The following is a 10,737-nucleotide window of genomic DNA, read 5'->3' as shown; positions in this document are numbered from 1 at the left end:
GGATGTGTCCCCAATATCCCCAAACACTCAGGTGAATCCCAGGGGTGTCCCCAATGTCCCCAATGTCCCCAATGTCCCCAAACACTCAGGTGAGTCCCAGAGGTGCCCCCAGGTGTGTCCCAGTTATGTCCCCAAGGGTGTCCCCAATGTCCCCAGGTGTGTCCCCAATGTCCCCAGGTGAGTCCCCAGGTGTGTCCCAGGGGTGTCCCCAATGTCCCCAAAGGCCCAGGTGTGTCCCCCAATGTCCCCAATGTCCCCAACATCCCCAGGTGTCCCCTCAATGTCCCCAAGGCCGTACCTGGCGCTCCCTGGGCGTGGTCCGGGCGTGGCCCCTCAGGCACTCGGTGGGCGTGGCCTGCTCCCTCAGTCGTTTGGTGGGCGTGGTCCGGGCGTGGCCCCTCAGGTGTTCGGTGGGCGTGGCCTGCTCCCTCTGACGCTTGCTGGGCGTGGTCCGGGCGTGGCCCCTCAGGTGTTTGGTGGGCGTGGCCCGGCCCTGGCGCTCAGTGGGCGTGTCCCAGTGCTGGGTGGGCGTGTCCTGGTGGGTGTGGTCCCTCAGGTGGGCGTGGTCCCTCAGGTGGGTGTGGTCCCTCAGATGGGCGTGGTCTCTCAGCTGGGCGTGGTCTCTCAGCTGGGCGTGGTCCCTCAGGCTTTCAGTGGGCGTGGCCTGGCCATCAGTGGGCGTGTCCAGGTGGGCGTGGTCCCTCAGGTGGGCGTGGTCCCTCGGGTGGGCGTGGTCACTCCAGCTCTCAGGGGGCGTGTCCATTGGCTCAGTGGGCGTGTCCCGGTGGGCGTGGTCTCCCGGGTGGGTGTGGTCCCCCAGGTGGGCGTGGTCTCTTGGGTGGGTGTGGTCCCCCAGGTGGGCGTGGTCCCTCAGGTGGGCGTGGTCCCCCAGGTGGGCGTGGTCTCTTGGGTGGGTGTGGTCCCCCAGGTGGGCGTGGTCCCTCAGGTGGGCGTGGCCCCCCAGGTGGGCGTGGTCTCTCAGGTGGGCGTGGTCCCCCAGGTGGGCGTGGTCCCCCAGGTGGGTGTGGTCTCTCAGGTGGGCGTGGTCTCTCAGGTGGGCGTGGTCTCTCAGGTGGGCGTGGTCTCTCAGGTGGGTGAGGGCGGCGGCCGCGTAGAGGGCGAAGCTCGGGGTCCCCGGGGGTCCCTGGGGGGTCCTGGGGAGTCTCCTGCCCCTCCCCAGCAGGGCCCCCAAAAGCAGGGCCAGGGCCCCTCCCCACCCCAGAGCAGCCCCCAGGCCGGGGACGAGGGGCTGGGGGAGGGGCAGAGAGAGGGGGAGGGGCAAAGACAGGGGGAGGGGCAAAGAGAGAGGGGAGGAGTAAAGAAAGGGGGAGGGGCAAAAAAGGGGAGGGGAGAAGTCAGTATCTGCCATCAAGGTGGGGGAGAGGAGGGCAAAGGGGGCATTTTAGGAGGGGTCTCCGAGGTTTGGGGGTCTCTGGGTGGTCCCAGATTTTGGGGTATTTTTGGGGTGGTTTGGGATATTTTGGGTTATTTTGGGTGGGGGTCTCACCCTGGCGAGGTGGGTCTGGGGAGGGGGTCTCTGGGGGGTTTGGGGTCTCTGGGTGGTCCCAGATTTTTGGGGTATTTTGGGGTGGTTTGGGGTGTTTGGGTTATTTTGGGTGGGGTCTCACCTGGCCAGGCGGGTTGGGGGTCTCTGGGGGTTTGGGGGTCTCTGGGTGGTCCCAAATTTTGGGGTATTTTGGGGTGGTTTTGGGGTATTTTAGGTTATTTTTGGGTGGGGGTCTCACCTGGCCAGGCGGGTCTGGGGGGTCTATTGGGGGTTTGGGGGTCTCTGGGTGGTCCCAAATTTTTGGGGTATTTTGGGGTGGTTTTGGGGTGTTTTGAGTTATTTTGGGTGGGGGTCTCACCTGGCCAGGCAGGTCTGGTGGGGAGTCTCTGGGGGGTTTGGGGGTCTCTGGGTAGTCCCAGATTTTTGGAGTATTTTGGGCTATTTCGGGTGGGTTTTGAGTATTTTGGGGTATTTGGGAGGGTCTCACACTGGCCAGAGGGCAGGGCAGCAGCACAAGCCAGGTGGGGTTGGGGGGGGTTTGGGGGTCTCTGGGTGGTCCCAGATTTTTGGGGTATTTTGGGTGGGTTTGGTGGGATTTTTGGGGTATTTTTGGGGGGGTTTGGGTTATTTTGGGTGGGGGTCTCACCTGGCCAGCAGGGGCAGGGCAGCAGCGCAGGCCAGGCGGGTCTGGGGGCTCCCACAGCGCAGCAGGTGGGTCAGGACCCCCACCCCGAACGGGGACGACGCCGACGCCCCCAAAGTCCTCAACAGGCTCTCACCTGGGGGGGGGAAAGGGGGAGGAAAAGGGGGGTCAGGGGGTCCCCAAGACCCCCAAACCACCCCCCCAAAATACTCAGGGAACCCTCAAGAGGGGGTAAAAAATGGGGGTCAGGGGGTCCCCAAAACCCCCAAAAACCCCCCCAAAACACTCAGGGAACCCTCAAAGAGGGGGTAAAAAATGGGGGGGTCAGGGGGTCCCCAAGACCCCCCAAAAACCCCCCCAAAATCCTCAGGGAACCCCCAAAGAGGGGGTAAAAAATAGGGGGGTCAGGGGGTCTCCAAGACCCCCAAAACAGCCCCCCAGGAAGCCCTGGAGACCCCAAAAAGCCCCCCAAGACCCCCCCAAAACTCACCCATCTTCCTCCTCTTCCTCCTTCTGGGTCGGGGGGTCCCAAAGAGCCCCCAAATCCCCCCAAACACCCCAAAATCCATCCAAAAACCCCAAAATCCTCATAAACAACCCCAAAACTCACCCATCTCCCTCCTCCTCCTCTTCTTGGGGTCTGGGGGTCCCTCTGGAGGCGTTTGGGGGTCCCCCAGCCCCATCCCCAGGTACAGCAGGGCCGGGATGTACCCCTTGACCAGCACCCCCAAATCCACCCCAAAACACCCCCAAATCCACCCAAAAACCCCAAAATCCTCATAAACAACCCCAAAACTCACCCATCTCTCTTTTCCTCCTCTTCTTTGGGTCTGGGGGTCCCTCTGGAGATGTTTGGGGGTCCCCCAGGCCCATCCCCAGGTACAGCAGGGCCCTTGACCAGCACCCCCAAATCCACCCCAAAAACCCCCCAAAAACCCCCAAATCCAAATCCCATAAAACCCCAAAACTCACCCATCTCTCTTTTCCTCCTCTTCTTTGGGTCTGGGGGTCCCTCTGAGGGCGTTTGGGGGTCCCCCAGCCCCATCCCCAGCTACAGCAGGACCCTTGACCAGCACCCCCAAATCCACCCCAAAAACCCCCCCAAAAACCCCCAAAAAAACCCCAAAATCCTCCCAAACAACCCCAAAACTCACCCATCTCCCTCCTCCTCCTCTTCTTTGGGTCTGGGGGTCCCTCTGAGGGCGTTTGGGGGCCCCAGCCCCATCCCCCAGGTACAGCAGGGCTGGGATGTCCCCTTGACCAGCACCCCCAAATCCACCCCAAACACCCCAAAATCCCCCCAAAAACCCCCAAAATCCTCATAAACAACCCCAAAACTCACCCATCTCTCTTCTCCTCCTCTTCTTTGGGTCTGGGGTCCCTCTGAAGGCGTTTGGGGTCCCCAGCCCCATCCCCAGGTACAGCAGGGCCCTTGACCAGCACCCCAAATCCACCCCAAAACACCCCAAAATCCACCCAAAAACCCCAAAACCCACCCAAAAAAACCCCAAACTCACCCATCTCCCTCCTCCTCCTCTTCTTTGGGTCTGGGGGTCCCTCTGAGGGCGTTTGGGGGTCCCCCAGCCCCATCCCCAGGTACAGCAGGGCCCTTGACCAGCACCCCCAAATCCACCCCAAAACACCCCAAAATCCACCCCAAAAAAAATCCAAAATCCTCATAAACAACCCCAAAACTCACCCATCTCCCTCCTCCTCCTCTTCTTTGGGTCTGGGGGTCCCTCTGGAGGTGTTTGGGGGTCCCCCAGCCCCATCCCCAGGTACAGCAGGGCTGGGATGTACCCCTTGACCAGCACCCCCAAATCCACCCCCAAACCCCCCAAAATCCATCCAAAAACCCCAAAATCCCCCCAAAAAACCCCAAAACTCACCCATCTCTCTTTTCCTCCTCTCCTTTGGGTCTGGGGGTCCCTCTGAAGGTGTTTGGGGGTCCCCCAGGCCCATCCCCAGGTACAGCAGGACCCTTGACCAGCACCCCCAAATCCACCCCAGAACACCCCCAAAAAACCCCCAAAACTCACCCAAACAACCCCAAAACTCACCCATCTCTCTTTTCCTCCTCTTCTTTGGGTCTGGGGGTCCCTCTGAGGGCATTTGGGGGTCCCCCAGCCCCATCCCCAGGTACAGCAGGGCCGGGATGTACCCCTTGACCAGCACCCCCAAAAAAGGGGGGTGGGCCAGGAGCCCCCTGAGCACCCTGAGGGCGCGGGGGTCGGGGCTGGGGACCCCCCCCAGGTACCCCAGGAGCGCCCCCACCACGGGGGAGGGAGGCGCGGAGGGCTCGGGGGGCTGCGCCAGCCGCTCCAGCAGCAGCAGGGCGGGGGCTTCGGGGCCTTCCTGGGGAGGGAGGACCCCAAAACCTCCGGGGCAGGGCCAGGACCCCCAGACCGGGGGAGGCGGCGGGGAGGGGGAGGGGCTGAGGGGAGGGGCAGGGGAGGGGGAGGGGAAAATGGGGGATTCGGAGGAGAGCCAGGACCTGTGGGGGGAGGAGAGAGAGAGAGAGAGGGGGTAGGAGGAGACCCCCAAAATGGGGAGAAACCCTCCTCAAAATGGGGAGAATCCCCTAAAATGGGGAGAAACCCCTCAAAATCCTCCCAAAATGGGGAGAAACCCCCAAAATGGGGAGAAACCCCTCAAGATCCCCGCCAAAATGGGGAGAAACCCCCAAATAGGAAGAAACCCCCCAAAACTGGGGAGAAACCCCCAAAATGGGGAGAAACCCCCAAAATGGGGGAAGCCCCCAAGGGAGGAAAATCCCACCCAAGGGGTAAGACCACCCTGAGGGTCCCAGACCCCTCCCCAAGGTCCCAAACCCCCAATCCCCCCTCCTCTCACCTGAGCCCCTCCAGCTCCCCTCTCCCACCACCCTGGGGTCCCAGACCCCTCCCCAATATCCCAAAGCCCCCAAATCCCTCCCCTCTCACCTGAGCCCCCTCCAGCTCCCCTCCCCACCACCCTGGGGGTCCCAAACCCCCTCCCCTCTCACCTGAGCCCTCCCAATGCCCAAACCCCCAAACCCCCTCCCTCTCACCTGAGCCCCTCCAGCTCCTCCCCCACCACCCTAGGGGTCCCAAACCCCAAATCCCCTCCCCACCCCCAAATCCCCCTCCCCACCCCCAAACCCCCTCCCCTTTCACCTGAGCCCCCTCCAGCTCTTCACTGCTGCCATGCTGGGGTCTCAGACCCCTCCCCAATATCCCCAGCCCCCAAATCCCCTCCCCACCCCCAAATCCCCCAATCCCCTCCCCACCCCCAAAGCCCCCTCCCCACTCACCTGAGGCCCCCTCAGCTCCCTCTCCCACCACCCTGGGGGTCCCAGACCCCTCCCCAATATCCCAAGCCCCCCAAATCCCCTCCCCACCCCCAAACACCCTTGAGCCCCCAAATCCCCTCCCACCCCCAAACACCCCTCCCCTCTCACCTGAGCCCCCTCCAGCTCCCCTCTCCCACCACCTGGGGGTCCCAGACCCCTCCCGATACCAAACCCCCAAATCCCCCTCCCACCCCCAAATCCCCTCCCACCCCCAAATCCCCTCCCTCTCACCTGGCCCCCTCAGCTCCTCACTGCTGCCATGCTGGGGGTCCCAGACCCCTCCCAATATCAGCCCCTCCCAAATCCCCTCCCCACCCCCAAATCCCCTCCCCACTCACCTGAGCCCCTCCCCAAGATCCCAAACCCTCCCAAAGCCCCCCAAACCCCTCCCACTCACCTGAGCCCCCTCCCAAGATCCCAAGCCCTCCCAAGTCCCCTCCCACCCCCAAATCCCCTCCTCTCACCTGAGCCCCTCCAGCTCCCCTCTCCCACCACCCTGGGGTCCCAGACCCCCAAATCCCCCTCCCCACTCCCAAACCCCCTCCTCTCACCTGAGCCCCCTCCAGCTCCCCTCTCCACCACCCTAAGGGTCCCAGACCCCCAAATCCCACCTCCCACTCCCAAACCCCTCCTCTCACCTGGCCCCCTCCAGCTCCTCTCCCACCACCCTGGAGGTCCCAGACCCCCAAATCCCCCTCCCCACCCCCAATATCCTCCTCTCACCTGGGCCCCCTCCAGCTCCTCCCCCCACCACCCTAGGGATCTGGACCCCTCCCCAATATCCGCAAACCCCTCAAATCCCTCCTCTCGTCTAGGCCCCTCCAGTTCCCTCCCCACCACCTGGGATCCCCAACATCCCAAACACCCCAGGGACCCTTCCCGAGGTCCCAAGCCCCCAAATCCCCCTCCCACCCCCAAATCCCTCCCTCTCACCAGGCCCCTCCCAGCTCCCTCGACCACCACCTGAGGTCCCAGACCCCAAGCCCCCCTCCTTTCACCTGAGGCCCCTCCAGCTCCCTTTCCCCACCACCCTGGGGTCCCAGACTCCTCCCCAAGATCCCAAGTCCTCCCAAATCCCTGAAGGCCCCCAAATCCCTCCCCACCCCCAAATCCCTCCCTCTCACCTGAGGCCCCCTTCCCAAGATCCCAAGCACCCCAAGCCCCCTCCTCTCACCTAGGCCCCTCCAGCTCCCTCTCCCACCACCCTGGGGTCCTCAGACCCCAAATCCCCTCCTCACTCCCAAACCCCCTCCCCTCTCACCAGAGCCCCTCCAGCTCCCTCTCCCACCACCCTGGGGTCCCAGACCCCCAAATCCCCCTCCCACCCCCAAACCCCCTCCTCTCACCTGAGCCCCTCCAGCTCCCCTCCCCACCACCCTGGGGGTCCCAAACCCCCCAAATCCCCTCCCCACTCCCCAAATCCCCTCCCCACCCCCCAAACCCCCTCCCTCTCACCTGAGCCCCTCCAGCTCCCGGCCGCTCCGTTGCTGCTCCCCTCCTCTCCTGGGCAGATCGAACGACGCAGCCTCTTCATCTTCCTCCTCCTCCTCCTCCTCCTCCTCCTGCTGCTCCCCCTCACCCCAGCCCCCCTCGCCCCCAGGCCCCCCATTCCCCCGAGCCCCCAGCGAGCAGGGGCACGGCCCCCATGGCGTCCATGGCCCTGAGGGCGGGGGGGTCGTAGGCGAAGGCCGCCAGGGCCAGCAGCAGGCGGGGTCTGCACGGGTGGGCTCGGGGGTCCCGGAGCAGCCCCAGCAGCAGCCGCAGCCCCCCCGAGCCCCTCACCCGTGCCCGGTTCACGGCCTCGCGGCACAGCAGGCACAGGGCACGCACCGCGGCGCGGACACGGGGGCTGCGGGGGTCCGGCAGGGAGCCGGGGGAGGGGGAGACCCCCATACAGGGACTCAGGATCATTGGGACCCCCACAGAGAGATTCGGGACCCCCAGAGAGAGATTCCGGGTCCGGCAAGGAGCCGGGGGAGACCCCTATACAGAGGATTCAGGGTCATCGGGACCCCACAGAGAGATCAGGACCCCAGAGAGAGATTCGGGGTCATTGGGACCCCCAGAGAGGGATTCGGGGTCATTGAGACCCCCACAGAGGGATTCGGGGTCATTGAAATCCCCTGTGAGACCCCCAGGGTCGGGGAGGGAGCCGGGGGTGGGGAGACCCCCAGAGAGGGAGTCGAGGTCATTGGGACCCCCATAGGTAGAGTCGGGACCCCCACAGAGGGATTTGGGACCCCCAGGATCCCCCCAGGGAGATTCGGGGTCATTGGGATCCCCACAGAGGGAGTCGGGACCCCCAGGACCCCCACAGAGGGATTCGGGACCCCCATAAAGAGATTCAGGGTCCGGCAGGGAGCTGGGGGCAGGGAGACCCCCACAGAGGGATTCAGAGTTATTGGGACCCCCACAGAGAGATTCGGGACCCCCAGAGAGAGATTCGGGGTCATTGGGACCCCCACAGAGGGATTCGGGGTCAGGGAGGGAGCCGGGGGCGGGGAGACCCCCATAGGGAGAGTCGGGACCCCCAGAGAGAGATTCAGGGTCATTGAAATCCCCTGTGAGACCCCCAGGGTCGGGGAGGGAGCCGGGCGCGGGGAGACCCCCACAGAGGGATTCGGGACCCCCACAGAGGGATTCGGGGTCATTGAGACCCCCACAGAGGGATTCGGGACCCCCAGGACCCCCATAGAGTGATTCGGGACCCCCATAGAGGAATTCGGGGTCATCGGGACGCCCACAGAGGGATTCGGGACCCCCAGGATCCCCACAGAGGGATTCGGGACCCCCAGGATCCCCACAGAGGGATTCAAGGTCATTGGGACCCCCAGGATCCCCACAGAGGGATTCGGGGTCAGGGAGGGACCTGGGGGTGGGGAGACCCCCACAGAGGGATTCGGGACCCCCGGGATCCCCACAGAGAGATTTGGGGTCACTGGGACCCCCATAGGGAGAGTCGGGACCCCCACAGAGGGATTTGGGACCCTCGGGATCCCCACAGAGGGATTCAAGGTCATTGGGACCCCCATAGGGAGAGTAGGGGCCCCCACAGAGGGATTTGGGACCCCCAGGACCCCCACAGAGGGATTCGGGGTCATGGTGAATCCCTGTGGGACCCCCAGGACCCCCCCAGAGAGATTCGGGACTCCTACAGACGGATTCGGGGTCAGGGAGGGACCCGAGGGATGGGAGACCCCCATGGGGAGAGCCAGGACCCCCACAGAGGGATTCGGGACCCCCACAGAGGGATTCGGGACCACCAGGATACCCATAGGGAGAGTCAGGACCCCCACAGAGGGTTTTGGGGTCTGGGAGGGAGCCGGGGGCGGGGAGACCCCCATGGGGACAGTTGGGACCCCCATAGAGGGATTCAGGACCCCCAGGACCCCCCCAGAAAGATTCGGGGTCATTGGGACCCCCATAGAGAGACTTGGGGTCACCAAGATCCCCTGTGGGACCCCCAGGGTTGGGGAGACCCCCGGGACCTCCCCAGAGAGATTTGGGGTCATTGAGATCTGTGGGACCCCCAGGGAGACCCCCAGGGTTGGGAGATCGTCAGGACCTCCCAGAGAGATTTGAGGGTCACTAGGATCCCTGTGGGACCCCCTGGGCTGGGGAGACCCCGGGGTTAGGGAGACCCCCTGCCAGCCCCCACAGCAGCACCCCACAACTCCTCTGAGACCCCAGGACCCCCTTTAGAGCCCCATCCCAGGACCCCAGAGCCCCCTGAGACCCCCAAAACCTCCCGGGAGACCCCGGGACCCTCTTTAGGACCCCCAGGACCCCCTCCTGAGACCCCCCCTACCCCAGGACCCCTTTTAACCCTTTCAGGACCCCTTTGAGCCCTCAGGACCCCTTTAACCCTTTCAGGACCCTCTTTGAGCCCCTCAGGACCCCTTTTAACCCTTTCTAAGACCCCTTTATGCCACTCAGGACCCCCTCCAAGCCCCCTGTGCCCCCAAAACCCCCATTAACTCCCCGGACTCCCTTTAGAACCCTCAGGGTCCAAAGGACCCTTTAACTCCCCATTCCCTTTAATCCTTCTGCCCCCTAATCCCTCTTTTCCCCTAAGCTCCTCCAGGACCCCCTTTAGACCCCTCAGGGTCCAAAGGACCCTTTTAACCCCCATTCTCCCCTTTCCCCCTCCTGTCATCCCTTTATCCCTCCTCTCCCCCTTTTACCCTTTCAGGACCCCCTTTAGGCCCCTCATTTTACCCTTAACCCTTTCAGGACCCCCTTTAGACCCCTCATTTTCCCCTTAACACCCTCCTGCCCCCTTTAACCTCCCAGGACCCCTTTAGACCCCTCATTTTCCCTTTAACCCTCTCACTGCCTCCTTTCCCCCTCATTTTCCCTTTCCCCCTCCTGCCCCCTTTAACCCTTTCAGGACCCCCTTTAGACCCCCATGACCCCCTTTAGACCCCTCATTTTCCTCCTTAACCCCCTCCTGTCCCCCTTTAACCCTTTCAGGACCCCTTTAGACCCTCATTTTCCCCTTTCCCCCTCCTGCCCCTTAACCTTCCAGGACCCCTCTCCCCCTCATTTTCCCCCTTAACCCCCACCTCTCCCCTTTAACCCTTTCAGGACCCCCTTTCCCCCTCATTTCCCCTACCCCCTCCTGCCCCTTTAACCCTTTCAGAACCCCTTTGGACCCTTCATTTACCCCTTTAGACCCCTCATTTTCCCCTTTAACCTTTTCAGGACCCCTTTCCCCCTCCTCTCCCCTTTACCTCCCAGGCCCCCTGTGGCCCCCCTCTCCCCCTGGTGGTCCCATGGCCCCCAGCACGCCCAGCACGAGCTCCACGGCCCCCTGGCCCCCAGGGTGGGCCGCAGGGACCCCTGGAGCAGAGGTTGGCCAGGGTGGCCAGGGCAGACCCGCGGGGTCCCACCTGGGTGCCCCCAGGGCCAGCAGGAACCCCAGGGCGGGCAGGGCCCCCTCAGGGGTCCCGGGGGTCCCGGTGAGGCGCGCAGGGCCCGGGCCAAGGCGGGGCGCAGGGGTGGGGAGGGGGCCAGGCCGGACAGACGCACGGACAGCGCCGAGATGGCCTCGGGAGGGGGTTCAGGGGGTCTGGGGGTTGGGGAGGGTCTGGGGGGTTTGGAGGTTCTTGAGGATTTGGGGGTGTCCTGAGGGGTTTGGGGGAGCAGAGATGGCCTCGGGGAGGGGGTTCTGAGGGGTCTGAGGGGTTGGGGGAGGGTCTGGGGGTTTGGGGGTTCTTGAGGGAGTTTGGGGGTTCAGGGACTCCTGGAGGGGTT

General features: G+C 64.1%; 2 long non-coding RNA genes across 2 annotated transcripts; one reads left to right on the top strand and one right to left on the bottom strand.

Moving 5' to 3' along the window:
* The first annotated feature begins 302 nt into the window (after positions 1-302).
* LOC126635115 (uncharacterized) lies at positions 303-1,099 on the top strand. The gene is made up of 3 exons (XR_007627527.1): positions 303-517; positions 689-1,000; positions 1,037-1,099. It is a non-coding gene; the product is annotated as an uncharacterized LOC126635115 (long non-coding RNA).
* A 70-nt stretch (positions 1,100-1,169) lies between these two features.
* On the bottom strand, positions 1,170-3,022 carry LOC126635114 (uncharacterized). The gene is made up of 3 exons (XR_007627526.1): positions 2,951-3,022; positions 2,154-2,286; positions 1,170-1,249 (listed from the first exon to the last, which is right to left on the bottom strand). It is a non-coding gene; the product is annotated as an uncharacterized LOC126635114 (long non-coding RNA).
* Positions 3,023-10,737: the final 7,715 nt, after the last annotated feature.

The sequence above is a fragment of the Myiozetetes cayanensis genome, unplaced genomic scaffold (genome assembly GCF_022539395.1).
Source record: "Myiozetetes cayanensis isolate MyiCay16 unplaced genomic scaffold, myiCay2020 scf1076, whole genome shotgun sequence".
Lineage (NCBI taxonomy): Eukaryota > Metazoa > Chordata > Aves > Passeriformes > Tyrannidae > Myiozetetes > Myiozetetes cayanensis.
This window is presented reverse-complemented; position numbering and strand designations above follow the sequence as displayed.